This window comes from Gouania willdenowi, chromosome 6 (genome assembly GCF_900634775.1).
Source record: "Gouania willdenowi chromosome 6, fGouWil2.1, whole genome shotgun sequence".
Classification (NCBI taxonomy): Eukaryota; Metazoa; Chordata; class Actinopteri; order Blenniiformes; family Gobiesocidae; genus Gouania; species Gouania willdenowi.
In genome coordinates this window covers 39,120,620-39,147,944 of record NC_041049.1, presented here as the reverse complement: position 1 = coordinate 39,147,944, position 27,325 = coordinate 39,120,620, and positions in this window count along the sequence as shown.

The window sequence follows — 27,325 nt, the reverse complement described above, 5'->3', positions numbered from 1 at the left end:
CTAAGTGAATTAATAAAAATGGCCTGTGTAAAGGCTTTTTCAAACTATAAAATTCTCCTGTTAAATCTGTGACCTGTTGACCTGCACAACTCAAAGAATCGAAATCGAGAATTGTTAAGAACAGGAATCGAAATAGAGAATTGGAATGGGAATCAGAATCGGTAAAATCCAAACGATGCCCAACCCTACTGATTTTGATGATGATGATGATGACGGCTTGGAGAGGCCCTCCAATACCAGAAATAAAAAAGAATGAGAATAAGATGGCTGGTAGACTGAAAGAAGACAAGCACAGTGGACTAAACTACTAATTGGTTACACAGAGGCATGTGCACAGGTCTTACAATAAGCAGTCGCATGGACGGCAAGTAAATAAATAACCGTGTCACACTTAGACTGTGGAATGGGCCGCATTTTCCCGTCCAAGTCCGACTCGACAGTGTTTAGCACCAATTTTATTAACATACTGTTAATGTCAACATCAGATCAGTGCACAGCTATAAAGCGAAAGTGAAAACAGAGGCGGAGTGCACACAAGACCCATTGGATCTATTTACATAATCCATGTATCAAAGAAAAATAATCCATGCTATTGTGCAGTAAAAGGAATGTTTCATCAGTGTGTTCCTTTATAATTGTCCTCTGCTCTATTCTCCATCCACCGCGGATCACTGTGTGGCTGCAGCTGCAAGAAAGGAAGAATGTTGCAGCGCAAACAACACTATGTGACCAAACCTGACCTCCAGTTCTAAATATCTGTCTGAACCCGACCCGCCCGGTGCCGTCGGTTGGGTGTCCATCCTTTATCCACATTAACAGCTGTGCTCCGTGATAAACAAACATGTGATGCGCGTGGCTGGGCTGCTGGCTGCAGTTACACTGACCACTGTGGTGTCACTATAGAGTCTGATTTCTAGATCCTGCCCTATGCTCCTTTAAAATGCTTCAGAACTTTCAAAATTGGAGAATCAACTGTGATATTTAGCTCAGTGTGCTTCAGGTTTTTGTCCTTGAAGGTGGTTGAACACAGACATGAACATTGAAGAACAGCCATGTGGAGATGGGGGGATAAAGGGGAGCGCATTTTGGGACCCATCCATAAAGTCAGAAAACTGATGGTCCATTCTGAATAATATCCACTGTTATACAGAAATGTTATTATTATTTGGGGCCATAGAATATAGTCATCTTAAAGATGTATATTATTGTCTTAATCAGAAATAAAATGGGTTTAAAGTGACAAAAAATGATGGAAAATGTGGTGAAATGGGCTTTTAAAAACCACAGAAAATGGTTAAAAGTTTCAAATTAGAGTGAACAAAAACTGGTAAAAAAAAAAAAAAAAATGGGCATGACAAATGGTGAATGTGGTTAAATTGGTAAAAATAATTAAGAAATATGTGAAAAGAAATTTAAAGTGACAGTAATGATCAACATACTGTATGTGACATTATGTGAAAAAAAAGTGTGTGCCAAAAATATCTTGAAAGTGGAAAAATGTGCAGAAAAGGCATTGAAATGTGATGGAGAAGTGGCAGAAATGGAAGTAATGTAGCAAAAATGCATTAAAAGAAGGAAAAATATGGCGAGAAAAGAGTTGAAAATAGGTTAAATAATGGCAAGTTTGGTGTAGCTGCAGAAAAAGTGTAAAAATAAGCAAAAATGGGCTCAAGGCATCTGGCAACCCCAAATGGGGTCCTGACCCCAAGGTTGAGAACCACTGTTGTATAGTATTTTAGTGTGACATTTCCAACCCAACCATAGACATAGGTGCAAATATCTCATGAAAGTACCGCTTTTCCCCTGTAGGTAGTGAGTGAACGTTTGCTCTATGAAACAAACACTCATCATCTTTGCTTCAGTGAATGTCTCTGAGCTTTTTCGGCTCCTCTCCACAGACTTCAGAGTAAACGCTGCCGTTTGCTGTGCTGGACTCACTGTTGCAGGGGATATCAGAGGCTCCCCTGTCTGCCAATTTTACAGCTGGAAGGGCAAAGGCCTTTTGAGCTCCACTGGAAAACTGAGAGACATTGAGGGGTGAATGAGAGGGGGCGGGGCTCATAGTCCCACAGCTTCTCCCACCCCTTTTGTCCTGTGCCTCAAAGGCCTCGGTAGCTGAAACGCATCACTTGACGCACAGTGTTTGCAGTTGAGGAGCCTGATTAAAGCGGCTAAAGCATACACATACATACACAGCCTAAGCCTCTATCAATGACTCTCACTACCCAACCCCCCCACCCTCAGATACAGTATTTGTCCTTAGAGCTCTGGAGCCCAGAGTGAACGCTGCCGACCATTGATCTGTGTCTGATAGAGCGGCTCTCATGGTGTGCATGGTGCTTTATGGGTTTCATTCCACTCAGGCGAGTCCATTTCAGTGAGCTGTGGTTGAGCTAATGTGGGACATGCTGCGCCAGTCACGGCCTTTGGGATTTGGACTAAGTGCTGTGCGTTGTGATGCTGGGCTCGGGGAAATTCTCAAGCACAAGCAGAGCCACAAAGAATGTGAAACTTCTAGAACAATTCCAGGGAGCCGAAGACACATGAGGCAAATAAGAAAAAACAAACTTAAAAATGTGATTAAGTCAATTTGACTCCTTTCAATGGTTATCATTCAAAAAATAATAGTTGACTGTTGTTTTTTCACATTTCATTCATTTTCCAAAGATTCAAAGTTTATCATTAAAAAAATACCAGTAATAGTTTTTCATATTTCTAGACTTTTCCTAATTTGATGGTAAATGGACTTGATTTATATAGCGCTTTTATGCCTACACTGAAGTAGTCCCAAAGTGCTTTACAATATCAGCTCATTCACCCAATCACACACCAATGGAACTGAGCTGCCATGCAAGGCGCTGGTCAACCACTGGGAGCAACTTAGAATTCAGTGTCTTGCCCAAGGACACTTTGACACATAGACTGGTATAGACAACCTCTCAAGCAGAAGACGACCCCTCTGCCACCTGAGCTACAGTCACCCGTGATGGTACAATTGATTACCCTCCGTTTTTCCTTGGGGTAAATTTGACCTCATCAAATGTTTATCATTCAAAAAATAATAGTTGACTGTTGTTTTTGCTTCATATTTCATGACTTTTCGTAATTTGCTGGGAACTACTCATTAAGCATAAAGTGCTGAACACATATTACACACATTGGTGTTCCTCTGGACCCCAAGCTGCTATAGCTGTGTAAAACTCTCAGTGTGATCTTACATCTCCATACCTGCTGGTGCAATGTTGATGCTTTTGAGTTGATACATTTTTTATTACGTACTCTATTCAAATGATTCCTCATTGTGCTCTGTGTATTGCAAAAAAAAAAAAAAAACTTCCCAACAATCATACAAAGAAAGAAATAAATCTCTTTAACTCTGCCACTGCTGGTGAGTGAAACTTTATGGTGAATAATCACAAATATGTTACAAAAAAGGAGATAAAAATAAGTAAATAAATATTGTTATGAGAGGAAAGGTGGGGTTACCAACATCAATCAATATGGTTCATTGTGTGAGAGTCATGAATGTGCACCCCACATTAGAAAAGATTTGGATGAAAGATACACTTCATTCTAAAACTGAAGTTTGACCTGATGGTGGCGCTGCAGGTAAAGGTCATATCGTCACCATAACCAATAGGGTTCATACTCTTGTGATCATTAATAGTTTTCGTACAAATCTTCTCAAATTTACTGACAACATTAAAGATAAAATAATTTTAATTTCAAAGTTTGTCCTGATGGTGGCGCTATAGAACGGGTCAAGGTTTTATTATTAAGTGATTATATATGTATTCCACAAATAAAATGTCTGACACAAAAACTTGGTCAACAATTTTATGAAAACCATCAGGCAAATATTCCTGAGGTCAGATGGACCCCAAAGGTCAAATGTGTTAGTAATATTTGAGGATAATAGGAAGGTTAAAACCAAAGAGTCTTTTTTGTGTCCAGCGTTAGCCATGTGTCTGCTAGTAAAGCTGATTGCTGAGCAAACAGTCCTTTCACAGACATGTGACAGATAGTCTTTGGGTTGGATTGACTGTCACCTTTCACATCTCAGCAGGTCCAGAGGTGACCTCCCAGTTGCCTGGGAGCTCCCTACGTTATTGGTCCTAACACAATCAAATGCACGTTCAGCATTCCGGGGTCAAAGCTGTGGCAGTCGCTGAGGTGCCCTCACGCACAGGGAGGGCCATGTCCTGTGACCTTTAGCACCTGAACCGTGACCCTCATTTACAAGCAGGTCACCTCTGGAACAACTGCATTTACACACTCAGCTAACATCAGAACAGCTCAGAAAAGGAGACACATCTTAATCGAGTTGTGTTGATGAAGGCTGGAAACGTAAGTGTATGTCTGTAGTGTTAAAGGAGGCGCAACACTCAATATGTGCAATCATTACCGCCATTATCTTTGTGAAATGCAGATCACATAGACAAGGAATGCAATGATTTGAAAAACCACATCGTAAATTCAGCTTCACAGGATCTTCCTTTAAAATCTATTTACACACCACCATTTTCTATGTTTCATTCATGTATGGCATTTTATTTAGCATTAGTCTTCACAACCTTCACAATCCCAATTTTGGTGCACCAGGAACAGAGAAACAGTATTTCATAAACATGGAACAATATATCATGTGACAAGATATCACAATATTTAAATGTTACAAGAGTGAGACTGTAACGATTCACCCATTAGAATGATGAATCAATTTATATTCCTATATTAATCCAACTCCATCAATCTGTGCTCGGCAAGCACAGTCAAGTGGAGACAGGACCATCTAAAATGGGGAATAAAGGGGGGAGATTTTTGGGGTCCATCCATAAAGTCAGCAAAATGATGGTTCATTGTTCTATGAATCTGTGATAACCACATTTATTTATTCATCTGAATAATATCCACTGTTATCCAGGAAATTTGGGATTGTTTTTGCCAAAGTATATAGTCATCTTAAAGTTTTAATCACAAATAAAACAAGTTCAAAGGGACCAAAAAATGATGGAAAAGGTAGTTAAATGGGATTTTAAAAACTACAGAAAATGGTTAAAAATTGCAAATTGGAGGCCATAAACGGACATAAAAAGTGGTCAAAAGGGTTTAAAGTGGCAAAAATGGGGGAATGAAGGTTGGGGTAATGTAATTTAAAAAGTAGGAACAATTAGTTTAAACTGGCAAATAATGGGCATGAGAACTCGTGAATGCGTTTAAATTGGCAAAAAAAAAAAAGAATGAAATATGGTGAAAAGAGGTTAAAAGTGACAATAATGTGTCAACATTAGTGACATTAGGTGGAAAAGTAGTAAAAAGGGTTTATAAGTGCTGAAAATGTCTTGAAAGTGGAAAAAATGCACAGAAAAGACATTAAAATTGGATGGAGAAGTGGCAGAAATAAGTATAATGTAGCAAAAATGCATTAATAAAAAGCAAAAATTCTGACATTGAAATGATAAAAAGATATGCCGATTGAAATTTTTTAGGTGGAAGTTGTTTCTACTTTTTCAGATTTTTTGAAAATCCTTTCTTGTAAATGTAGGAAAACGTTTGAAATGTGGAGGCAAACAGACATTCATTGTTTCATGTGGGCTGCTGTCGGTGCACATCTGTGCTGAAACACTACACTTACTGGTAGGAATGCTTCAATAAAAGTAAAAAGGATGGTCTTTTCCAGTGACACTCTCGCTGCTCAAAATAGGAATGACATAATGCTCTGTTTTATGGTTAATAACTTCCCATGGAGAGAGTAGTGATGTAGTGAGATAGCAGAATCATTAGTGAAGCATCTTTGCATGTTGAACACATTCACAGAAAAGTCTTTTTCATGGCCGTCTGCTTTCTAAGACGGGAATTTGAGTTTGTGATTGGAAAAGAGAAGAGATTTGATTTGAGTCGTATTTCTCTTAATACCCAGCGCACACTGACAGGTTCACCTGTCATCTGCTCTTCTCTCATAACACATTTATAGAGCCAGACAAAGAAACGAGGAGGATATGGAGGGATAGAGAAAATAAACAAATGGAGGGAGAGGAAAAGGAAAAGCAAAGGGAGGTCAGAGCGATCGTGTGATGGTCGCTGACTCGGGAGTTCAGGCCGCGGTCAAGGAAAGCAGTTGAAGATGAAGCAGACACAGGCGAGGCTCTGTGTGCAGGTGCCCCCTCACTGCCCCCTCACCGCCCTGCAAGCTTTCATCCCCCCTCCCGACTCCAACCCCGCCTGCTGTCCACCAATCAGGGCAGGAGGGGGGCGGCGGCACAGTGGGGACACATCAAAGCGTTCTCTTGGTGAGAGGCTCAGGGCTGATGCTGGCACAACAGAAGAAAGCAGGGCCGGCCCGATGGAAAGAAGAAGAGGTCCAAATGGAAGAGAAAAAAGGGAGTCCAACCAGAACAAAACATTTCATTCTCTTCACAAACCAGCATCCAAAAAAAAAAACCCAGACACATTTTTCTCACTGCCTTGAGCCAATGGCCCCCTCGAGTACACCAACGAGGGGGATAATTTAATTAAGAAAATCCAATCTTCCAGTTTGAGGGAACAAAGTTAGATTTGAATGAGACCAATATGTTTCCTCCTTTCTTTTTTCCCCAAATTAAAATTTCATAGCTGAAATCAAAGCTCCTCTGAGCTGCTCCCGTCTCTGTTAAGTGTGTACTTTCAGGACGGATGTGACGATGGTGAGAAAATCATCATTTTCTCTCCATAGGCGGAGTTTGAAATTCTTGGAGGGGGGCAAAAGATTGTCTCCAAATCCGCAACTACCACAATGTATGTAACATATACAATAATGCAAAAATGATTAGTAACATAATTGGTATTGTTGACTACAATAATTTGCGTTGATGCATCATTTAATGTTGTAAATTCATGATAAATTATTTCTGCTTCATTTTTGTTGCAGTACCATACATGAACTGCTGGCTACAGTGTCGCTTCACCATTTACACCGTGAAGAAGAAATGCGCCTCAGAAGAAGAACCAACCTAAAGTCTCAAAAGTTTGCGACCATTTCGCAGAAAACGTATACTACACACCTGAGGTAGAACTAACATTTGTGACATGAACCAACAGTAATGTGCTAGAATCAAAGCAGCAGAAAACTATTTTATATATATCATTAAAAAAAAACACTAAACATTTCAACTTTGTTTCACTGCTGGAAAACTGTTTGACCTTCTCAGGCTTGGGATGGTTTTCTTACTTTATGAATTCTTTGTAGCATGACGTTTCAAAAACCTTCATATATCTATTTTTTAATGAGTATCAGAAGAAGAGTTACAAAGCGATGTCACCTCTGCTGTAGCCTTTAAAGGAAAATAAGTTGTATTTTTAAAAGAACAACAAATGAATTTATATGCATTTTGTACAGTCACTGTGTTTTATGGCATTTAAAAAATTGCAAATTATGTACATATTAGGAATTGTATTTTAATAACTTTTGACCACTCCTGCCCCTCGCAAACTCCACATATGTTTCCCTCACACGTGAGAAACGAATGGCTTGTAAAGGAATAAATTCCGAGATAAAAATGTGAAAAATTAACACCACGTAGAAGAAACATTCGAGTTCATCCACCCATCTTTTTGTTCAACTTGAAAAACTTGCGCTCGTGCCAAGATGTGATGCCATCTCTCTCTCTGATGTATGACCCTCCGTGTTTGCTTGAAACTTATAATGATTTACTTTGTGAAAGCTCTCAAAGTAAGGAGAGCTTTCCAAATGAGAAGCACCCCTCGGATAACGCTGAGCAGCCCGCACAGAAACTCTGAGAGTGTCAAGTCCCTAAGTGAGTACGATGCACAATCCAGCGAGCGTTTGCATATGTTAAGAAGGATAATAGGCTCCTGTGGGAGCGCAGGCTAAGGCCCAAAAGGAAGCATGTAGAAGTGCTCACTACACACGGTGAGTAGAAAAGGAGCCGCCACGAACAAACACAACTTTGAATCAAGAACTAACACAGAGGTCAAAAAGAAGCACTTGTTTGTACAATAATAAGAGTTAAAGATGGTGAATCCATCTTCCCTGAGGCACTTTGACTAATATGAACTAAAACGACACTTAATAACTAGAGAAAGAAAAAAATTGTGGGAAAAGAATGCAACAGCTTTGTCTGAAAGAGGTTTTTTATTCTTCACTAAAAGCTCTCTGTACTTGTCTGTTCCCCTGATGGAAGCCCAACATGTAGCACAACATTAAGATCAATATTTAGCACAAACAACTAAAAAACAACACCCCTGTGACTTTGTTGGATCACGCTGCAAGAAGCAACTTGTTTTTTTTTTTTTTTTATCTTGCATTGCCCGTGTTGGCGGCTCTATCAATAAGATGAGTTGAATCCTTAAATTGTAAGAGTTTGGCTTTTAACTCTCACTCTGCGGCAGTGCAGGGTACGGAAAAGGATTAGGGACTACTTTGATGGAGAATAGATGAAATGTTGAGAATAAAGTTGAAATGTTGAGAATAAAGTTGAAATGTTGAGAATAAAGTTGAAAGATCATGTTGAGAATGAAGTCGAAAAGACAAGATTAAAGTGAAAATTTTGATAATAACTCAAAATACAATATTGTGATAAAAGTCAAAGGTTTGCTAATAAAGTCCAATCTACGGGAGCTGACTAGGGCCAATTTTTATGGAGAATATTTTTTGGAAAATCAGGAATCAAGTGAAAATGTTGAGATGAAAGTCAAAATTTTGAAAATAAAATCAAAATACAATAATGTGATAGTCTGGGACTGAATGCTGCACCTCTTCCAAACTTCACTGTTTTTAACTTCTGAACAAATTAAGTTTTTGCCAATATCTCTTCAAAGTCCTTAAAGAGATTTCAATACTGTTTTTATGAGCTAAAAAAGATATAATCTCTTTGTTATTAAATCGAAACTTTGAAGTACAGTTTAACGCATTCATCGATACACAGCCACGATCTGCTGCTTGTTGTCATATTTGGTGAATTGGCCCTTGTCAGCTTCTGTAGATTTGACTTTATTAGCAAACCTTCAACTTTTATCATCATATTATATTTTGAGTTATTTTTCAAAATTTTAACTTTTTAAAATTTTGATTTTATTCTTCATTTGCCCAAAATTATTTTATTATTTAATTTTATTATTTTGTTATTTTAGCCCAAACCCATTCTGACTATTGGATATTTATAAATCTGTCTTTGTATGAAGACGATGCTGTCATCCTCTCCTGTAACACTGCTGACAATTGGCCGCCCATCGGATTACTGCAGCAGAGGTCACACAGGTGTGGGATGCCGTATCGATGGAAATATCAAAGCCACAGATGGCTGCCGTCCACGTTTCATGATGTCAGCACTCCGGGCTTCTTGCTGCTGGATGGCGTTCAAGTCCGAAACACAGACGTGGCATCTCGGCATATTGGAAAGCTCTTGATGTCTGTGCTGCTGCATTGATAAACTGATTGTGGTTATTTGACAGCTGTCAATATTGCAGAGGAGAGAGCAGAAAGTTCCACCTGACTGGCGTCAATAAGAGCAAAAGCACTCTGTTCAAATACAGCAGCGACAAACACGAGCCATAACTGGGAATAGGAAATGTGGCAGTTGTGACAAATCTGGGGGATTTATCATTGGACAATAGAACAGAGCGGCTCAGCGGGGAAAGAAACCCACTGAACACATGTTTCATGGTGTGTGCAATCTCATGTAAAGACCCAGCTGACATCCTGGCAGCATCCTCTTTTCTGTTTTCACTCTACGTCTGTGCCAGTTTATCCTGTGTGTGGTCCTGGCACTGTACCTCTGCAGCTCAGATTACCATGTTCATGTTCATCCAACAAAGTCTCTTTTTTAGACGGGTAGGGGGTAGGGGGCAGATGATATGGCCAAGGTCAGGTGTGGAACTGCATGGTTTAGTAGAGTGAGAGGTATCTGGCCACGTGGCTCACCAACATGTGTTTGGGATGACCTTCCCATTGTTCCCTGTGCAGAGCAGCCCCCAGCCCCCGGTCTGAACTGGGTTTGCGCCCCAAGCCAAACTCATCAGACACTCAGCATCCACCTATCCATCTTCTCTCGTTGTGCACAAAGGTGACAGCTGGCATTCAGCATGTTTGTAAAAAGGCCTTTGAAAACATGCAGGGCCTCCATACGCGGCTACATTAAAGTAATTAGCTGCCAAACTAGTAGAAGGCGCCCCCCCACCAAGTGCCAGCAAGACTGTGGATTGGAGTCGGCATCCTATTTGACACATCTGGGCAAGGGAGAGTAATGGAAACAGCTGCTTCTGCCCATATGGCATCTAAAGGCTGGCAGGGCGGCGCTGAGCCATGCCAACCTTAGGCAAATTATCCATCATTAATCCCCAGATCTGACCAGCATACAAGTCGCTGCTAATCAAAACATCTGGGCAAGGGGGAGGTCTCAGATTTATCTATCTATCTATCTATCTATCTATCTATCTATCTATCTATCTATCTATCTATCTATCTATCTATCTATCTATCTGGGGTGTAAAGAGTACTGATATTTCCTACTCAAGTAGACGTACTGTTATTTCATTGAAATTGTATGAGTACAAGTAAGTCATACATAAAATATTCAATTAAAAGTAAAAGTAGCTCAATTAAGTAGTACTGAAAGTAAAAGTTACGAGTTACTTTTACAAACACGTTTACTTTTGGTAATGTATCTTGCCACGGTTCCTTTGCATACAGCAAAGTATTTTTTATTCATGAAACTTAAAAAGTTTCATTTACAAATTTAAATAAGGAAGAAACTAAATCTTGCACAATTGGAACTTAATACATTTTCTACAAAGGCATCTGCATAAAAGAAAAGGTTTGTCAAAAAGTACAATTCTTTTTTAAAATAAAATAACACCAATATATACAATTCAAAATAAACGTATACATAGTTACATTAATTAACTCTAAAACGATGCCATGCCAAATGTGCTATGTGGGTAACAACATGATAAGTAGAAACCACAACATGAAAAATAGAAAGTGGCTGGACTATCTATCTATCTATCTATCTATCTATCTATCTATCTATCTATCTATCTATCTATCTATCTATCTATCTATCTATCCATCCTGCAAAGTTCACTTACAGGTTGAACGACAACCCCCGTGTGACTTTTAAATGTTGACGCTTTATGAAATTCTTGCGCGAGCAAACATTTGGCCAGGGAGAATTGATTGCCATACTATTCTTTGATTAGCTGCAAATTGCCCTCACATTTGTTTCTGCGTTTGTCTATTGTGTGTCCTTTGCGTTCATAGGCTGGCCTCGTTCAAAACCCCGGCTTCAAATTCCCTCAGAAAGTCTGTGACATTAAAATGTCCTTTGATGTGCCTTCCCCAAGCAGGGAGCACTAACAGTAATAGTGATTCTGTCACTTAATGCTTTTCCGGGGATCAATAGCTCTTAAATGCTAAAGTGGGACAATTAAAAATAAATAAGAGGTTGCTGTAGTCTCAATCAGATTATATGTTGCTGCCCCTCGCAGGCCCTCAAAGCACAGTATGTGTCCTCAGCGAGTCGTCTCCACAGCACCCGGGTTTGTGACTGATGCATATGTAAGTGAGGATGAATTAGAAAGACACGGCTTGGAGGAAGAAGGTGTTCAGTCAATTAATGCAACACCTGAAAAGGAAAACAACATTTAAAATTCCTACTGAAAATGACTAAGCTCTCCTTAACCAAATATAACAAAATAGGTTTTTTAAAAATTGGGGGGAAAAAAAGGGTTTAAAGTGTCTCCTAATGGCTGAGGAGTGGGATCCATTCAGTAAGGTCGCAGGTTGGCTGCGGCTCCCTCGTGGCTGCTGCTGTAATGTCAGCTCTGGCACTAATACAGCTGTAACTGGAGGCAGAGCCTGATTGGGACTGGCTCACGACGAGCATGACCAAACCCAACGCAATTAGGCAGTGACAGCAGGTGCTGCCTAACTCCGTAGCGTTAACATGTCTCAGGTTTCCTCGTAATGGCCACAAAGTGATCCTAACTTTCAATTAACACATCCCCTGCCTCCACTGACGCATTTATACATCGCCACCATTAGCTGCGTGGGAACAGGGTTGGGAAGGTTACTTTAAAAAAGTAATCCTGTACAATTGCAAGTTACCTGTTAAAATATGGAATCAGTAACTTACTAAGTACCACTGTATTAAAGTAATGTAACTGATTACTTTTGGATTACTTCAACACCAAACATGCAAATATAGACACAAAAGGATAGAATATGTGTAACCTGCTCGCTGTATTATTTTAGACAAACATAAAATCAACTTTTACAGTCACAAGGAAATGTTTTAGTTTAACACAGACTGGAATAACCCACAGTAGTTTAAATAATTAAGATTATCAATCAGTTTACTCATTAGTTATGAACAATTCAGTTGAATCATTGACCTAGTCCTAGACCATACTATAATGATTATTGTATGGTATATAATAATTAGGGTCCGGAGGCCATACTGGCCGAAGGAACCTGTTGTTCTTGCTCTTTTTTTCCTATTATTATTATTATTATTATTATTATTATTCATTTTCGGTTTTGCCCCTTAGGATGCCCAAATGTGCACGCACCTCAGGCCTGCTGAAAAAATATAGATAGACATAGATAAAATAGATAATTTGGCACAATGAAAAAAAATCGCAAAGAAAATGCGCATAATTGGCGCCCATTATAGACGCCAATTATGACCCTGCCCAAAACCAAACAGGAAGCCGTCTATCTTTGGTTAATGGCGTTTTGCTCTTGCGCAAACTAGTCTGAGGGGCTTCACTCAATTCAGCCAGAATACTTTGGACCCACTGAAGATTAAAAATCATCAAAACAATTTTAGTATTTCTAACAGTTATGCTGTGGCACGACTGGCACCATTTAACATGCCATAATAGGAAATTGCAATGTCAAAAATATCCATCATGCCTTGCGTTCTCAGAGGGCACCGCTTTTAGCGGCGTTCGACGCTAACAGCTCTAGCGGAAAGACAACATATCGTGTTGACTTCAAAATAGCGTTGGATGAATCTTATAAAATGGGAGCAGGTCGCTGATGAAGAAAAAACATTCTGTGATCAGTGGGAGGGACCTATAATGTCACTGGAATATCCTTCGCCATCACATTCTAAATGCTGTATCTTGGCTATTTTTAAATGGATTTGCATCAAATTTACAAGTATTCTTAACCCCAAGATGAGCAAAAAAGTTACATAATGACCATGCCCTAAACCAAACAGGAAGTCGCCATCCTTGGTTAATGGCGTTTTGATATAACTACAGCAAAAATAGAGGCGCTGCGTATTTGCTGCAGAGGGCAGCAGTTACGGTGCAGTTACGCATCCAGTGGAAATCCAGGGTCACACAGTGTGCGCACTGATTAACTCTTCCCATCACGTTGACGTCACGGGCACACGCAGCCCGCCTCGCCTCATAACTAAACGTTAGAAGCGTCATGATTTCAGCTTAGAGTCAGTCAGCACATTTTTCACAGGGAACTTCTGCAATTCAACTCGAGTATCGGTTTATCCACGTGATAAAGATCATTACGCACGCACAGGAAATGCTTGATTCAACGGACGCACACACAGAGCCTAGAGACAGCAAAGCGCGCATGGGATGTAGATCAGTGATGACAGACTGTCAGGACCAGACATACTTCACAGGGATCAAGCACCTAAACTGCTCTTCTTCAAGAACTTAAATGTGCTTTGTGTTTTTATTTAATTTGAATAACTCAGAACAGTGCAGTCAGTGTACAAAAGAGAGAAGTGGATATTAGTATTTATTTTATTTTATATTGTGCATTATTGGAATGTCAGTGCTCAATGAACCTTTGTATATATTTATTGTTTATATAGCTTTATATATATTATGTATATAGCAAGGCCAAAACATCACAGCAAAATAACTACATGTAGGGCTAGCACAAGATAGACAAAGTTTTTATTTATTTTCTATTTTTTTCCTGATCACTGCACTGCCTCCTAGAGGTAGGTCATACTGTGCTCTATATTTTTAAGGTAAATCAAAAGTCAGTGCCTCAGGTAGAAGGTGAATCCGAGTATCATTCAGTCATTCGTTTTTTTTTTTATTATGTAACAAAAACATGAAAAACGAAAAATACACTCATTATTTGATATTTGTTAGCAAAAACAACATGAAGAATAAATGCCTTGTTTTTCAAATTCAAGCTCTTTTGCTTCGGTACAGAAAACGAAAAACGGAAAACGAACACCTTTTTTTCATTTTCTCCATTACCGATTGGTCAGTTTTTTTTAAAGAGGAAGGTAAGACACAAGAGGGAGGTCACGTGATAGCTCACTGCCTTGACTCGTCTACCAACTTAGTTTATTTGCACATATTAACACTTCTTACCGTTAAATCCACGCCACAAACGAGAGCCGACCACGCGCCCTCTCACCAGACAGAGTGGAGGACCTCGAAGAGTTCATCGATCGATATTACACCGAGTACGTGATAGAAACCTGACCGAAAGCCGTGAGTACGTCAGGTAAGTCTGCAAAACGCTGAAAAAATTAATCATAGACAGACACATCAGATCTGGAGGCAGAATCTCACACAGAGGTCCTAAAATCCATCAATAAGAGGCTAGGTGTGGTCGATTTACTGCGCCGAGATTTTCAGGAAATGAAAACCAGCCTGGAATTTGCATACGAACAAATTCAGGACTTACAAAAAGTCAATCAAGATATCCATTTGGCTTTATCTGCAGTGACCTCGGAGGTAAAAGAGCTGAAAAATGAAAACAAGCCTCTTAAAGAGACAGTCCTGGATATCCAATATTGCAGTTTGCGAGACAACGTAATATTCTCAGGCATCCCAGAAACCCCTAATGACGACCCAGAGGCTCTGCTGAAAAACTTCATGTCGTCTGCGCTTAAAATCCCGGCAGAAACCGTGAAAAACATCACCTTTCACCGTGTCCATCGTCTCGGTCCACGCAGAGGTAACCACCCACGCCCTATCATTGCCAAATTTGAACACTTTCAACAGAAAATCCAGGTTAAAAGTAAAGGTAGGGAACTTAAAGGTACGCAATTCGGCATGAATGATCAATTCCCTCGAGAAATAAATGAACGGCGAAAAACCCTGTATCCTATCTTCAAAGAAAACCGACAGAGAGGCCGTAATTCCAAACTGGTCATAGACAAGCTTTACATTGATGGCCAACTGTTTAGGGATTCTAACATCACCCCCTGGCTCTACTAACAAAAATAAAATTAAAATAAATTAAGTAAAACATTCAAAGAAAAACAAAAAGAAAAAACAACAAAAACGACAACAACAGGTGATTTATGAGTTAATATTGCAAGGATAATTCTCCACTCATGGTGTAGTTAAGGTAGCACTATTTGAAAGGCAAAATGTGTGTATATATATCTGTATGTGTGTGTATGTATATCTATATATGTGTGTATGTATATTAAAAACATAAAAAAACAAATAAAAAACACAAAAAAATTAAATAAAAACAATAATAATTCAAAATGTATGTATGTGTATATATATATATATATATATGTGTGTTTATATAAACACACATGCCTTGCGAAAGTATTCGGCCCCCTTGAACTTTTCTACCTTTTGCCACATTTCAGCCTTCAAACATAAATATATAAAACAGTAATTTTTTGTGAAGAATCAACAACAAGTGGGACACAATCATGAAGTGAAACGAAATTTATTGGATATTTCAAACATTTTTAACAAATAAAAAACTGAAAAATTGGGCGTGCAAAATTATTCAGCCCCCTTAAGTTAATACTTTGTAGCGCCACCTTTTGCTGCGATAACTGCTCTAAGTCACTTGGGGTATGTCTCTATCAGTTTTGCACATTGAGAGACTATATTTGCCCATTCCTCCTTACAAAACAGCTCGAGCTCAGTGACGTTGGATGGACAGCGTTTGTGAACAGCAGTTTTCAGTTGTTTCCACAGATTCTCAAATGGATTCAGGTCTGGACTTTGACTTGGCCATTCTAACACCTGGATATGTTTATTTGTGAACCACTCCATTGTAGATTTTGCTTTATGTTTTGGATCATTGTCTTGTTGATAGACAAATCTCCGTCCCAGTCACAGGTCTTTTGCAGACTCCATCAGGTTTTCTTCCAGAATGGTCCTGTGTTTTGCTCCATCCATCTTCCCATCAATTTTAACCATCTTCCCTGTCCCTGCTGAAGAAAAGCAGGCCCAAACCATGATGCTGCCACCACCATGTTTGACAGTGGGGATGGTGTGTTCAGGGTGATGAGCTGTGTTGCGTTTACGCCAAACATAATGTTTTGCATTGTTGCCAAAAAGTTTGATTTTGGTTTCGTCCGACCAGAGCACCTTCTTCCACATGTTTGGTGTGTCTCCCAGGTGGCTTGTGGCAAAAAAGAAATGGCTTTCTTGTTGCCACTCTTCCATAAAGGCCAGAGTTGTGCAGTATACGACTGATTGTTGTCCTGTGGACAGAGTCTCCCACCTGAGCTGTACATTTCTGCAGTTCATCCAGAGTGATCATGGGCCTCTTGGCAGCATCTCTGATATATATGTATATATATATATATATGTGTGTTTATATAAAATAATTGAAATAATTCAAAAGAGAAATAAATTAAAATCATGGATATATGTATATATACTGTATGCAAGTGGATGTGTGTGTGTTTATATGTATATATGCTTGCACAGATGTTGGTAAACACGCATAGGCGCGTACAGTCTCTACCCCCATGTCACCTCTTTCTTCAACTCCAAACATTTTTTCTCTTTCACATCCACTCAATACCCCCCCCTTCCTACGCTTTATATAATTACCCTTTGCGTGTCTTATTATTTTGGTACTGGTTGTTGTTGTTGTATGTTTGTGCTTCTCACTAACCTTCTGAACCCAGCCCCTTACCCCGTGGTGGTATCGCATGATACGTATTTCTTCTCTTTTTTTCGTGCATCGAGGTCTCTCACGACACAGCTGTGCACAAATGCTCTCAGACTCTTGGTTATGCTCACATTCATATGGACTAAACCGCACTCCTTTCCATGTCTCAGTTTACAGTAAGATCTTGGAATGTGCGTGGCATTCGCTCGCAGGCTAAAAAGATTAAGATATTTGATTATGTATCAAGATTAAATGGTGACATTGTTTTCTTTCAAGAAACTCACTTACTTAAATCAGAAGAAAAATCTCTGACAGACTCAAATTTTAACAAGATATATAATTTGTGTTTCAATTCCAGGCAAAGAGGAGTCTCGGTTCTTTTCAAGAAAAGGTTACTCTTTAACATAATCAACTTCGCAATAATAACGACCCTGAATTCTTCCACGGAGTATTTTCGGAGTTATCAGACCTTTCTGCAGACTCATCTTTAATCATCGGAGGTGACTTCAATCTGACACTCAACACATCATTAGACAGATCCAGTAAGTGCCCAAATACAAAACCATCCCGATCTGCTAAAGTATTAATGAATTACATGGAAGATCTTGGAATAGGAGATGAATGGAGACTGGCCTGGCTGCATCTGCGGGCCCGGAGCATGTCCTGGGTTTGCGGTAGCAGTTTTTGCACATATACTGGTCTCCGATGCACTGGCACGCCTTGGGGATGTGGGATAAAACTCATACTGGGCATAACTTTAGACACATTAATCCCAAATACCTGCTTTAGGTTTTACCACTCACTCCTTCCCCCTGTCCACAGCCACCACCATTATAGCTAAGCTTCACACTTGTCACCAGACTGGCTTGATTACACAACATAATAAGCACAATATGTTCTACAACTTCACATCTCACCCTCACTGTAAAATAATCTATTCTACCACACCATTTCTATTTCCTACCTTGAGTCTCTCCTTCCTGCTCCCTTTCCCCTCCCCCTCCACCTCCACCTAGATGTAACAATGCTCTCCCTTTTTATATTCTCCCTATAATAAAATATTTCTTACCCGTCCTTAGGGAGGGCTGGTGATGGTCACAATTAAGCAATAAAATAAATTAATTTATTTCATTGCAATAACAAAACATGCATTGCTGTCTCATAATGATTGCACTTCTTGTAGTGTTGACCTTTGACAGCATGTGCAGACAAGTGGAAAAAAGAAAAACAAAAAAATTACCGATTGGCCAACGTGCGTGACCCAGAAGTGAAGCGTTACACATTCCGCAATATCTTTAGCTCTGCAACACTTAGGAGCCTCTAAATCCTCCTAAATGTCCATGGCGAGGTTCTGTTCCCAACACCAGCTGAAGCAAAAAGGACACATTTCGGATGCACAGTTGGAAGCAGCAATCTTGTCATGCCGAACTGCCGTTAGCATAACCGTTAGCGTCGGAAGAGAGTACACTTCTGAATGACGTACTTTGGCCAATCGGTAATGGAGAAAACGAAAAAAGCTGTTCGTTTTCCGTTTTTTGTTTTCTGTACTGAAGCAAAGCGCTTGAATTTGAAAAACAAGGCATTTTCCGTTTTTTCATTTTGGTTTTAAAAACAAATATCAAATAATGAATGTTTTTTTTGTTTTTCGTGTTTTTGTTACATAATGAAAATTGAATGAACGAATTATGCACGGATTAAGGTGCACTATGACTAAATGACCTCGTTCTTTATTTAGCAAACACCATATGGACAGTATATATTGCTATTGCAAAGTTCTGCCCATTTAATTCATCTTTATTAATTTATGTTTATTAATTACATTTTTATTTCAGTGCATTTTAAAGTGCTTCTTAAAATAAATATATAATTCAATAATTACATTTAGGTTAATTTATTCTCTTGTAACCCATAAGCTCTGTGTGTTGTAGAATTTTGTATTTAAATAAGTAATAAAAGCCCCACAGTTAAAATGTGTAAAACAAGCCTACGCGCAACTTGGCATGACTTTATCACTTAGTTGTGACTTGTTTTAACTTGACTGAGAAAAAGCATGACTTGAATTGACCCTTACAAAGGAATGACTTCACTTGACTTTGACTTGTAACATTAAGACTTGGACTTGACTGGAGACTTGTATTTAGTGACTTACTCCCACCTCTGTTTCTTGTGTGCACTGGTTTAATTTTAATTCCATCCAAATATTGATCTTTATAATGCAGACCATTTACAGTTGTGATAAAGTTCAGACATGCACTGACAGCATAAGTGAGGCACAAATATAACGCTATATTAAGCCAGAAGCTTACGACCTGCAGCCATGTTTCAGATTGCTGTGTAGTACAGTGGGGCAAAAAAGTATTCATTCAGCCATCAATTGTACAAGTTCGTCCACTTAAAAAGATGAGAGAGGCCTGTAATTTTCATCATAGGTATACCTTAACTATGAGAGACAAAATGAGAAAAGAAAATCCAGAAAATCACATTGTAGGATTTTTAATAAATTAATTGGTAAATCCCTCAGTAAAATAAGTATTTGGTCACCTACAAACAAGAAAGATTTCTGGCTTTCACAGACCTGTAACTTCTTATTTAAGAGGCTTCTCTGTTCTCCACTCGTTACCTGTATTAATGGCACCTGTTTGAACTCGTTATTAGTATAAGATACACCTGTCCACAACCTCAAACAGTCACACTCCAAACTCCACTATGTCCAAGACCAAAGAGCTGTCAAAGGACACCAGAAACACCATTGTAGACCTGCACCAGACTGGGAAGACTGAATCTGCAATAGGTAAGCAGCTTGGTGTGAAGAAATCAACTGTGGGAGCAATTATTAGAAAATGGAAGACATGCAAGACCACTGATAATCTCCCTTGATCTGGGGCTCCATGCAAGCCTTCACCCCGTGAGGTCAAAGTGATCACAACGGTGAGCAAAAATCCCAGAACCACACGGGGGACCTAGTGAATGACCTGCAGAGAGCTGGGACCAAAGTAACAAAGGCTACCGTCAATAACACACTACGCCGCCAGGGACTGAAAGTCCGTGTTACCCAGCGACAGCCCCAAAACATCACTGTTCTAGAGGAGATCTGCATGGATGAACGGCCCAACAGACCAGCAACAGTGTGGGAAGACTTACAGAAAACGTTTGACCTCTGTCGTTGCCAACGAAGGGTACAGTACAAAGTATTGAGATTAACTATTGTTATTGACCAAATACATATTTTCCACCATAATTTGCAAATTAATTAATTAAAAATCATACTATGATGAAAATTACAGGCTTCTCTCATATTTTAAATGGGAGAACTTTCATAATTGGTGGCTGACTAAATATTTTTTGCACCTCTGTATGTAGGGGTCTGTGTTAACAGAGGGATACACATAACTACAGTGTTGATGTGAGACCCCACCACATTGTTCCCTCTTATTTCCTTTTGGCTAAATGATGAACCTGTCAGGAGAACATACCTGTTTGTTCGGGCGCCATCAGGTGCTGATCTTCAGAGGTAGTGGAGCATCATCACAATGAACAGATATTGCTTCATGCAGCTTTTATCTTAGTTTCTTACCATACTTTGGCACTTCCAACTCCTCAATGGTTCTCCTTCATATACCTAATGTGAGCACTAGGGTTGAATAGGCAGGGCGTTGCAAATCGAGACCACCAATGTCGACACCAGTGACATTTTCATATATGTATTTCTGCTGGCAGGTGTTAATCTAATAAAATCAAGATTGTAAAACACCTTTAAAGAAACTTAAACAATTATTTAATAGCAGCCTTCATACTCCCCAAACAAGATATTTTTTATGACATGGCAGCGCATCCGTTGCTTGTGTTGAAAACACAGAAACACGAGAAAAGGTCTGGTAGCTCAGGTGTTGGTCTCCCATCTTTTAAAAGCTGTCATTTTTCCTCAAAAGGAAGTTTCTTTATCGTCTCTAGCGCTGTCATCCTGCCTGTAGTGTTATCTTGCCCACTAGCGACTGTGAACGTACGTATAGCATTTAGCATAGCATGGTTACAGTATGTCCAAAGGCAGCGTAGCGATCTTTCTTTTTGCATAAATGGTTTTTATACTGGGGAACTGACTGTGTATGCGCAAACACAAATAAACACAGGCTATGGGGCCTGAGGCAGAGCAGCAGTGTGCCTTTGGGAGAGGGTGTGGCCTCTTCCTGCCTTACAGCGGAGTGCGTATGTGCCGTACCAGGTAATAGCGATGTTGAGTCATTTGGGCTATGAAAAGCACAAAAGACACTTTGTGCTTTTCATAGCCCAAATTACTTTAATTTCACTTTCAAACTTATAGGAACTGTAGGCTATTGGAAATTTAAAAACAAAATATAATTATATTATAATTAAAAAAATCCAAATAAAAAATTGACCCCTGGGTTGGCACTGCCTACCCTGACTGCACGTCACTGATAATGTCCTTCATTGACTTTTTAAAAAGTGACAACAAAACGATGTTCTGCATTACAAACAAACTAGATGAACTAGAAAACTTGGATTTTTTCTGATTTATTAAGCAACACACTCTTGATATTGCTCCACCTCCCATCAAACATAAAGATTAAACCTTTTAATGCCCATTCCCTCGTAGACAAGTCCTGCTTTATTCATGACCACATTTTGGATACAAAGACTGACATTATGTGTTTAACTGAAACATGGCATCATATCCAAAGCCCTGGAAAGAGCAGTCACAGTTTAACTTCATGAACATCTGGAAAAAACAAACTTTACGAAAAATGAAACATTTCAGTCTGGCTTCCAATCAGCACACAGTACAGAGACTTCCTTGGTTAGAATCTTTAATGACCTACTTCTGGCAGATGACAACAGTTCCTCTTCCCTCCTCATCAGACTCGACCTGAGCGCCGCATTCAACACTGTTGACCACAACATCCTGCTCCAACGCCTGCATCTCACTGCTGGTCTGTCTGGCCCCACCCTGCAATTGTTCAGATCTTACTGCAAAGTCAGGTCAGAATATGTAGCCCTTGGGAAAGCTTGATTCCATATCCATTATTCCACCTGTGGAGTCCCCCAGGGATCAGTTTTTGGCCCAACCCTCTTCACATTCTACATGCTCCCCCTTGGCCACGACATATGCCGACATGGAATATATTTCCACTGCTATGCTGATGACACGCATCTGTATCCAAAAATGGACCCCTCTACCTTTGTCTCTACCCCCTCACCATCTCCACCCGCACTCACAACATGTCTGAAGGAGATAAAGACATGGATGAGTCTAAACTTTCTACAACAACAGCTTAAAAACAGAGATCATTCTAGTTGGCACTCCTCATCAGGTCCAGTCATCCCCCATTACTGGTATCTCCTTCTCCGGTCAAAACATCTCACTTTCCTCTCTGATCACCAACCTAGGTGTCATACTGTAGGTACATACTTTTAACCCCCCAAACCAGCTAAAGACGCCTCCAGCGTCCAGCAACTCAAACTGGCTCCTCACACCCAGAACAAATCTCTGCACAGTGGGGGACTGCGCTTTCTGCTCATCCGCACCCTGCCTCTGGAACACTCTCCTGGACCACATCAAAACCCCACACACAGTTGAATCTTTTATAAACAACTCAAAACCATCCTCTTCCATAGAGTGTTCTCCTCCTAACAGACAATCTTCTGGAATGTTTTGGTCATTGCCATTGTCAAATGAAACATTGTTCAATTGACAATGATTCATGTCAGTTGAACCTGCATTACAAAAAAAAAAAAAAAAAAAAAACTTAATGCAGGTTTATTAAGCAACATATTGGGAACATATTGGGCCTGGACATAAGTTTTCCCAAATGTGTCCCTAATGAAAACGTTCCCCTTATACGGATATGCAGCCATACAAACACAATTCTTTATATCCAAAGCTATGGCAGCTTTGAGAGGCTGGAATCAGTCACTGTCCAACACAAAGAGAAAATACTGATGTTCCCACTTCAGGCTAAATCAGGACAAATGGATTCTGGACTCTCCCCGAGGAAAAACAAGCGTACAAACACATAGTTGAGACACTATCTAATGTGCAGGAAGCAGTTGATCTTTGTTCAGTACACCATCCATCATATCATGTGATTCCATAATAAAATCGCAGAGGCCTTGGAGGCACCTTTGCGACGTAGCATCGGGGGAATGAAAGGGCACAAATGGAGATGCTGTGTCTTTAAAATAGTCCTCACTCTCAATCAGTAGTGCTCATCTCTGACCTTCAGAGGTTCACCTGCGAGACCTAACAGAACAGACACAACCTACACATCACACAACACAACAGAGCGAGCCTGACGAGTGACACTTACCATGTCAGAGAGAGGTCACTTAAACAAATGGAAAACTAGAAACTAGGGCTGTGTTGTAAATGTCCCACTAATGTACTATCTACTACAAACTCATTGAGTATATAGTGTCTACTATATACAATAAGTATGATTGATCATAAGTATGATCATGATTAGGATCAACTTGGAAGAATACTTGAATGCATTTGGAACCTACAAGAAAAATACCTGAATCACACTGAGGCTAAATATCTTTGTTGATTCTCCACCATTGAAACTTCTGAAAGCATTTTAAGTGAGAAAGTGACCAAGTACAATATCAACATGAGTACATTTGATCCATAAAACTCACCTATACACATTTCATTCACACATTTTACAGACCCTCTATTGTGCTACTGACTAAACTTCCTGTTAACTTCAAAACAATAGCCCTACTTACAAAAGCATTTAAAAACTAATGGAAGACAAGAAGAGATGCTTTTATTTTTGAAAAGGTGATTTTTGATTTTTACCTTAAAGCCAGTCCCAGGACCATTTCACATTCAGCTCCCAATGCATCATGGGATGGTTGAGCATGACTAGTGAGCCCACTGTGAACACTTAAAAAAATGTCCCCATATAGTATACATCCTGGTATTTCTCACCTGCTCAATCTTTTCATACTATCTAATGTGAACTCACTAAATACTAATTTAGACGTCACACTTAGTATGAGTAGGATGACATTTACAACACGACGTAAAAAAGAAGTAAAAAAAAAAAATGTTTTGTTAACTGAAATAAAAATAAAAACAAGTTTCTTAAAATAAACAATGACTAACTGAAACTGTATTGCGTTTACAAAACTAAAACAAAACTTAAATTATAGCCTTAAAATCCTTTGCCTTTTTAAATGGATGGATGAATGGAGGGATGACTGAGTCAACAATAAAAGTGTGTGCCTTGTAGTGGAAGCAGGTGATTTTACCCCTGCACTCTACACTAACCTGCAGTACGGAGGGCTATTCCATAAAGGAGGGTTAACAAACTCTGAGTCTATCCATTAACTCTGAATCAACATACCCCGCGATGGGAAACTCTGGGTATCGGATTCCATTACAGCTGGTATGAAGTGGATCAATCAACCCTGAGTATGTAAACCTTGGGCTACTTATGTGCATGCGCGTGCGATAAAAAGCCATCATCAATGGATCGACGGTTACACAAACTACCATGGTAACCACCCGGAAGAGAGTGATTTATTCACCCTGATGGGTGAAATAAGCCGGTGTTTGAGGAATATGAGCCTGTTCTAAAGGTGCGTTTACTCTGAATGCATCTGTAGAAGAGGCTCTTCACCTTCAATGACTATAGTGGCTTAAGTCACCCGTGATTAGTCGCGCTTTTTGGTCCCTTCATCACTTTATTGCTTCAGTGACGTGACGAGCGGGGAATAATATGAATAAAATGTGTCTGGAGAGTTGTGGCAGCAGTATAGGACGGCTGCACTAGCTATAAAGACAGTGACTGCTACTTGATATTGCATTATTTAAATTGATTTTGAATATAATATTGTCGCCAGAGTCATCTCAACGTCCAAAAAATGTCATAAAAAAGACTTAAGCGGGACGCAAACCATCGCTTCCAAGAGCAGTGTCATAATTCACTGCGCTATGATAACTCCCAGTTACGTGATTTATAGATCACCCCCCTCCCCCCCACAAAAAAAAACCTAACAGTAAAACTAATAAAAAGTACAGCATTTGAAAATAAACACTAACATTTTAAACTAATTTAAAAATACAAAGTCAAAACTAAATAACTAAAACTAATGGAAAAATCAGAAATTGTTCTAACCCTGGATGGTACAGCATCCATATGGACAGTGTTGGGAAAGTTACTTTAAAAATGTAATCAGTTACAGATTACGTGTCCAAAAATTAAATTTGTAACGTAATGCCTTAAATGACTCACTCAGAGTTACGTAATCTAATTACTTGGATTACTTCCACATTGAATTGGATTTTATAAGTGTCTGACTGCAGCCTTCAATAGGAAGAATGAAGAGGACTATTGTAAATGCTAACATCATAAACAGTTAATAAATCACCTCTCAGATTTAAAGTTCAGCTCTTAATATTAACATGTTCAGGCATCACATTTTGATTGAATGGGGAAATGTAGAATGAGAGAAGTGTGGGATATCCTCCTGCTACTGAACACAAAGTAAAGCTTTAAAGAGTTAATGATACAAACAGAGCATTCATGGAATCATTAATTCTATTCACTCAACTCAACTTTATTCATATAGTGCCAATTACAACAAAAGTAATCTCAAAGTGCTTTCAAAATCTAAAATTTGTAATTAAAAAGAAAAAAAACCCAACAAATTCACATGAACAAACATAAGCGACAGGAATAAATCTCGAGCAGAACCAGGTTCAGAGGTGGCAGCCATCTGCCATGACTGGTGGGAACAGGATAGAGAGATAGACCATCAGAGAGTCCCAGACTATCCATCCATCCATTTTCATACCCGCTTATTCCCGTTTATCAGGGTCGCGGGGGTCTGGCTGTGCCAATCTCCGGCTCTCATAGGGCGCTGGGCGGGGGTACACCCTGGACAGGGCGCCAGTCCATCACAGGGCAACACAGACACAGACAACCATTCACTCTCTCATTCACTCCTATGGGCAATTTAGAGACTCCAATCAAACAGTCATGTTTTTGGATTGTGGGAGGAAGCCGGAGTACCCGGAGGAAACCCACGCAGCACGGTGAGAACATGCAAACTCCACACAGAAAGGACCCAAGTCCACCCCAGGGCTTGAACCCAGGACCTTCTTGCTGTGGGGCGGACGTGCTAACCACTAAGCCACCGTGCGCCACAGTCCCAGACTAGTGAACCATTGATCAGGAACTGCCAGCTCCAGCGTCAAGACACCAGTTGAGCCATGAACCACAGATCAGGATCTATCAACTCCAGCTTCAAGACACCAGAAACAGAAAAGAGAGAAAAGGGCGAGGAGAAGGTACAGACTGCAGATAAACATGATACAAGAATACAGTGGAATGAGAATTAATATGGGGTGGACATCAGTGTAAATGGTGTGTACGTAGTGTGAGCAGTGTGATGGGTCTACAACGAGGTTCAGAAGTGGGGGGTTGGCTACAACCCGGCATAACTTTGTCTGACTGGACTACACACATTGCAACCCATTAGAGCTATGTGTAGATGGTGGATTGTGTTTGAATATAATGTTGGTGTTCTACTATATAATCTTAATTTTTTGTTCCTCATTTTTTAGGTTTAGGGCTTTGTTCCAAGTGGTTAGTTTAATCCTACTTTACGGTATACACTTGAGCAAATATGTAGGTTTTGCGTATAGTCTTAAAGGTGGAGAGAGCCTCCCGAACTCAGACTGGGAGTTGGTTCCAAAAGCGAGGTAGCTGAATACTCTGCCTCCTGATCTACTTCTAGACACTTTTGGAAATACCAGTAGACCAGCAAACTGAGAGCGGAGTGTTCTGCCTGGACGATAGGGCACCAACAAGTCTTTAATATATATAGGAGTTTAATCATGCAGAGCTTTGTAGGCTAACAGGAGGATTTTAAACACTATTCTAGATATTACAGGAAGCGAATGAAGGGAAGCCAATACTGGAGAAATATGCTCTCTCCTGTTAGTACCTGTATTCTAGCTGCAGCATTCTGATTTAACTGTAGACTTTTTGTGAGTTACTGGGACATCCTGACAGTAAATATTTACAATAATCTAGTCTAGATGAAACAAATGCATGTATTAGTTTTTCAGCATTACTTTGGACCAAGATATTTCTGATTTTAGAGATATTACAGAGGTGGAAGAAGGCTGTCCTTGTGATTTTTTTAATATGAGCGTTAAAGAATAAGTCAGTATCAAAGAAAACACCAAAGTTTTTTACTGTGGTGCTGAGTGAAAAAGTAATGCTATCCAGAGACACTATTTGCTCTGATAATTTCTCTCTGAGGTGTTTTGGATCAAATAAAATCATTTTAGTTTTATCCTGGTTGAGAGGGCAAAAGTTACAGCTCATACGGGATGTGATGTCTTTAAGACAAGCCTGGAGTTTGAATAACTGATGAGTTTCATCTGACAAATAGAGCTGTGTATCATCCGCATAGCAA